Source organism: Globicephala melas, chromosome 1 (assembly GCF_963455315.2).
Source record: "Globicephala melas chromosome 1, mGloMel1.2, whole genome shotgun sequence".
Lineage (NCBI taxonomy): Eukaryota > Metazoa > Chordata > Mammalia > Artiodactyla > Delphinidae > Globicephala > Globicephala melas.
This window is the reverse complement of record NC_083314.1, coordinates 143,568,765-143,575,246: the sequence shown is the minus strand read 5'-3', so window position 1 is coordinate 143,575,246 and position 6,482 is coordinate 143,568,765.

The following is a 6,482-nucleotide window of genomic DNA, read 5'->3' as shown; positions in this document are numbered from 1 at the left end:
AGTGAGCACAGAATTTATTGTTAGAACATCACCGCTCTAACAATTTATTGTTAGAATACTGCTGTAATGTGAAAAGGAAGCGTGTTCTCTTTTGTTTTTGAAAAGGAAGGGTTTTTGTTTGTGTTTAATTTTACCTGCGTTTCTAGTGGCTTGCCCAGCAAGTTACTGGACAGCTGGGTTGAATTCTGGTATGAGCCAGTCACAAAGCTCTTCCAATGCATTATCTCATTTAATCCTCCTTACAGTTCATGTAAACACTCCTGCATGTTTTCTTAGCCGACCCTGTCCATCCTTTGCTCATTAACCATTTAGTGAATACCCAGCAGGTCCCAGGTCCTCCATACTCCATGGTTTGATAGGAGAGAGGCATTTGTGGCTGCCAATGCACATAAACATATGCTGCTCTCATTCAGGAACCGTGATCAGGAATGCCTGAACTCTGGTATCTTGGTTCTACCATGTCTTCACTTTATGACTATAGGCAAGTTCTTTTGCCTTTCTGGTCTGTGAGTTCCATTGTAAAATGGGGATAATTCCTGTAGCATGGGGATGTCGTGAGAATTAGCTGTAACGATATAGGTAAAGCACCTGGCATACAGCTGAAGCTGAGCCTGTGCTCTCTTGTTCTGTGATGTCTTGCTGCCGCTGTTCCATTCCTTATTGAAGTGCTGACCCCTCTTGGATAGCAAGTTCCCCATAGCGGGAGCTCTTAAGACCGAAGCATCAATTGAAGCTTGGTGGAAAAGTGTATTTCATGCTTACGTTCAGGTGGATGTACCCTTGGGCAGTACATCTTGGGTGCGAGCAGTCCCTTAAAGGGGAACTGCTGGCCTGTCCCAGTGTTCAGCATTCCTGTTTACAACTTCCTCCACCCCTCCTGATCTTGGATTCATGCTATGAAGGGTTCTACGAGGTAGCTAGGATGGCAAAAACAGTTATTAAGTCTCAATCCAGTTGGAGCTCACACACAGGTCTTGCACATTTGTACAGAACTCAACTATTTGTAAAGCATCAGCCAATTTGATCCCCTCAGCTCTGAAATAGACAGAAGTTATCCCCATTTTCCATACAAAAGATGGACAGGTTGGGGGAGCTTGATAACGTAGCATTAGGACCAGCTCTCTTGATTCCTTGTCCAGTGCTTTTTTTCCTATATTTGTTTGTCTAGGCTTCCGGTAATTAGACCTTAAATTAGCTGGCCTCCCAACTCAGGAGGATGAGTTTTGTTAAATTAATACCTGTTGCTCCTGACCCTCAAGCAGCTCCCATGTGGAGTTTCCCACGGTGCTTCGGGAAGCCAGCAAGCTCTGTCCTGGTGGCTCTTTTCCATGACTCCTGAACAAGTGTGGCACATCTCCAGATCCGCAGTCACACCAGCCTCTCTGGAAGTTATCTGCTACTCTTTGAGGTACCTCCAGGATCCCCAGGGTGAGTTTCGTGGATACTATGTAGGTTACATTTTTTATTTTTATTTTTTTAAATTTTCTTTTTTTTTTTTTTGCGGTATGCGGGCCTCTCACTGTTGTGGCCTCTCCCGTTGCGGAGCACAGGCTCCGGACGCGCAGGCTCAGCGGCCACGACTCATGGGCCCAGCCGCTCCGCGGCATGTGGGATCCTCCCGGACTGGGGCACGAACCCGTGTCCCCTGCATCGGCAGGCGGACTCCCAACCACTGCGCCACCAGGGAAGCCCAAGTTTACATTTTTAAAAAGACAGCTTTATTGAGCTATACTTCCCATACCATACATTTCACTTATTTAAAGTATGTCATTCTGTCATTTTTAGCATATTCACAGAGTTGTGCAACCATCACCACAATCAATTTTAGAACATTTTCATCTCCAGTAGAAAGGCTGTACCGATTAACAGTCACTCTCCTTTTCCCTCAGCCCTCTAACTTCCCCCAAATCCTAGACAAAACCATAATCTACTTTCTGTCTCTATAGCTTTTTCTATTCTGGACATTTCATATAAATGGAATCATATAATATGTGGCCTTTTGCTTAGCATAATGTTTTCAAGATTTATCCATGTTCCAGAACCTGTCAGTGCTTATCTTCTTTTTACTGCTGAATACTATTCCAGTATATAGATGGATCACATTTTATTTATTCATTGATCAGTTGATAGTCAGTTGGGTTTTTTCCACTTTTTAGCTATTACGAATAATGCTGCTATGAACATTTGTGTATAAGTCTTTGTGTTGACATATGTTTTCATTTCTCTGGGGTATTTACCTAGGAGTGGAATTGCTGGGTCACGTGGTAACTCTGTGTTTAATCATTTAAGAAACTGCCAGGATATTCTCCAAAGCGGTTGCACCATTTTACATTCCCACCAGCAGAGTGTGAATGTTCCAGCTTCTCCACATCCTCACCAACACTTGTTTTCATCTATTTGGATTATAGCCATTCTGGTGAGTGTGAAGTGGAATCTCATTGTGGGTTTTATTAGCGTATGTTTTAAATTAGACTACCTCGAACATATTTTCCAAATCTAGTGACACCTATCCAATTATCTTCATGTGACAGAATAACTGACAAAAAAGGAATGGGAGCCAGGATTGGAGGAGGTGGACATGAGACAGTGGGGTAGGTGCTGAAAGGGAGAGAGTTTAGGGTGTTTCAGGAGACACAGCTGGGGCTTGATAAACAAAGAGATGCAGGGAGCCTCCAGCAGAGACTAGAGCTCGGGGGACTGCTTGAGCGGAATTGGTTCCAAGTATATCTTCTTTCTGGGAATCTTCCATTGTAAAGAAGACAGGGCCACTGAATAAGCAGAATCACATTTGGTATTTATGATATTAAGTGGAAAACAGTTAAATATAATCTTAATGCTGCTAGGATTATAGCCATATGAAAACATGTCTGTCTGTAGATAGGCCCTGAAAGAGAACAGGGGAAAATAAACACACTTCTGTTAGGGAGCTAGGATGGTGGGGTTTAAGAAAATGTTTATTTCTTTTTCTTTTTTCCTTTATTGATATCATACTGTTTGTGCAACACCAAGTTGTTAGGCAAGAACCAAAAAAAATTCACGTTAGCAGCCCCCACTTCCTTACCAGCCGTCCTCGAGCCTCGTGCTTCAGCCACACTAAGCCTCCCATTGGTCTCAGACATGTCTGAGCTTCACTGTGACTCTGTACCTTGCAAATGCCATCCTCCATCCTCAGAATGCCCTTGGCTCCAGCACATCCTCTGCCAAATTAGTCCTTGTTCTTTTTAGCCCAGCTCAAATGTCCCCTCCCACGAAGCCACGCTCGTGGGGTCTCCCCGGAAGAATGCGTCATCCCTTCCTCCATATTCCGCTTTGGCTTCTGTTTCGGCCAGCGAGGGGCCTGACACATAATGTGTTATTTCTGGAGACTGCATTGTTCCCTCCTGGCACCCGCACCTTTGCAAGGTGACTTTGTAGCGCCTCCTGTCAAGAGGCGGAGCCTATTTCTCCCCTCCTAACTGGCCTCTAGACTCCACTCATTCCCTCCAGTCCATTCTCCTCACTGTAGCCAGTGATTTTTTTCATGTACAAGTCTGATCATATCCCTGCTTAAAATTCCTCAGTGGTTTTCCATTAACTTGGAAAACAGTCCATACTCCTCAGTGTGACAGTTGCGGCCTTGATGGAGCTGGCCCTGCTCATCTTTTCAGACCCACCTCTCTTAACAGCTTACCCTGAGGAAGTTGCCTCTACTTGGAGCATAAGCCCCTCTCCACCCTTTCAGCTATCTTCTGCTCAACCTTCAGGTTTCAGATAGACTGCACCTCCTCTCACCCCACCCCTCTGAGGCTGAGTTAGTTGGTGCCCCTCCTGTGTATGCCCAGAGCATCCTGACAATCTAACCTTTATCGCAGTGCTTTTCAGTTTCTGCAGCTGTCTCCATTACTAGATTGTGGCTCTATTCCCTGTGCTGTACAATACGTCCTTGTAGCTTATTTTATATATGCTAGTTTGTACATCTTAATCCCCTACCCCTATCTTGTCCCTCCCCCTTTCCCTCTCCCCACTGGTAACCAATTAGTTTGTTTTCTATATCTGTGAATCTGTTTCTTTTTTGTTAAATTCACTAGTTTGTTTTATTTTTAAAATTCCTTGTATAAGTGATATCATATAGTACTTGTCTTTCTCTTTGACTTACTTCACTAAGCACAATACCCAAGTCCATCCATGTTGTTGCAAACGGCAAAATTTCATTTTTTTCCTTGTTCTTTTTTGTGTGTGTATCTGTTAATAGATTTTTGGTTTGTGGTTACCATGAGGTTTATACATAGCAATCTTTATGTATACGTGATTGTTTTTAGTTGCTGATCTCTTAATTTCAAATGAATTTTAATACCCCTGCATTTGTACTTTCCTCCTATCGTGATGACTGTCTTTGACATCATATTTTACATCTAATTGTTTTGTGTATCCCTTAACTACTTATTGTGGATATAGATGATTTTGCCACTTTTTTCTTTTAACCTGCCTACTGGCTTTGTGTGCAGATGATTTCCTACATTTATAGTATATTTGCCTTTACTGGTGAGCTTTTTCCTTTCGTAATTTTCATGTTTCTATTTGTGGCCTTCTCTTTTTCACTTAGAGTTCCTATAACATTTCTTGTAAAGCTGGTTTGGTGTTTCTGAACTTTTGCTTTTGATCTCCCCATAAAATCTGAATGAGAGCCTTGCTGGGTACAGTATTCTTGGTTGCAGGATTTTTCCCTTTCATCACTTTAAATGTATCATGTTGCTCCCTTCTGGCTTGCAGAGTTTCTGCTGAAAAGTCAGCTGATAGACTTATGGGAATTCCCAGGTATGTTATTCCTTTCTTTTTGCTTTCCCCTTTCTGCTTGGAATAGTCTCTCTTTATCTTTAATTTTTGCCATTTTAATTACAGTGTGTCTTGGTATGTTCCTCTTTGGGTTAATCCTGTATGGGACTCTCTGTGCTTCCTGGACTTGGATGACTGTTTCCTTTCCCAGATTAGGGAAGTTTTCAGCTATTATCTCTTCAAATGTGTTCTCTGCCCCCTTTCTCTCTGTCTTCTCCTTCTGGGACTCCTGTAATGTGAATGTTAGTATGCTTGATGTTGTCCCAGAGGTCTCTTAAAACTGTCCTCATTTCTTTTCATTCTGTTTTCTTTTTCCTTTTAGCATCAGTGATTTCCACTACCCTGTCTTCCAGCTCACTGATCTGTTCCTCTGCATCATTTGGTCTACTTTTGATTCCCCTTGGTGTATGTTTCATTTCAGTTATTGTATTTTTCATCTGTTTGGTTCTTTATATTTTCTAACTCTTTGTTAAAAACTTCTAACTTTTGCTCTGTGCATCCATTCTTTGATCATATTTATGATGACTATCCTGAACTCTTTCTTGGGTAGATCGGCGCTCTCCACTTCACTTAGTTCTTCTTCTTAGCTTTTACCTTGGTCCTTCATCTGGAACATGTTCTTCTGTTGCCTTACTTTGCTTAAATTGCTGTTTGTATTTTTATGTATCGTGTAGGTTAGTTGTTTCCTGACCTTGGAGAAGTGGCCTTTTATAGACGTCCTTTGTGTCCCAGCACCCCACTCCCCTCTTGTCCCCAAGCTATATGCTCTAGGGTTTCCCCCATGAGGGCTGCATGGGTCTTTCTGTTTGGCAGGCTATGTGGGCAGTCTGCTAGGCTTGGGTAGTCCCCAGTCCAGTTGGTTGCCAGGCCCCACCTTGCGCAGAGGCTGCTGGCTGTTGGTTGGCAGGGCTGTCACGAGGCAGCTGACTGCACAACCCCAGGCGGCCCTGGGGCTAGTACTGGCTCACTAGTGGGTAGAGCCATGATCCAGAAGACTCCAGGATTGTAGTCTGCCCACTGGTGGGCGAAGCCAGGTCCTGAGGATAGTGTCAGACTACTGGCAGGCAGAGCTGGGTTCTGGAGTATGTTTGCAGGGCCCCAGGATCCCAGAGCTGGTGTTGTATCACTTCGGGGGTGGGGGAAGGGAGATTCCTGACATGGGTGGAGTATGGGGTGTCCCAAAGCTTTGTTGGCTTGCTAGTGGGCATGGCCAGGGCCCAGCTGGTCCCAGGGGAGCCTGCTGTGGGCCGACTGGGTCAGCAGGCTGTGGGATTGCGGATTTCTTGCCTCTCGTGTCTGTCCTCTTGTGGGTGAGGCTGGTCCAAAGGTTAGAGCAGACTTCATGGAGGGCAGGGTTGGGGCCCAGGGGGTTCTGGGACTGGTGCCTACCCACTGGTGGGTGGAGCTGGGCCCTGGGCTCTCTGGTGGGCAGGGCAGTGTCCAGAGGTGGCTCTGGGCTCATGAGGTCTTTAGCTTGTGTGCTGACAGGAGGGACTGTGTCCCCACCCAGTTAGTTGCTTGGCCTGAGGCATCCCAGCCCCAGTGCCTAGAGGCTGTTGTATGGGGTCAGGTCTTGGTGCTAATGAGCCAGAGGACGGGACCCCCAGTGGTGCCCACCAGCGCCAGGGGCCATGCGGTAGAAGCAGCTCCCAAGAGTGGCTACCACCAGT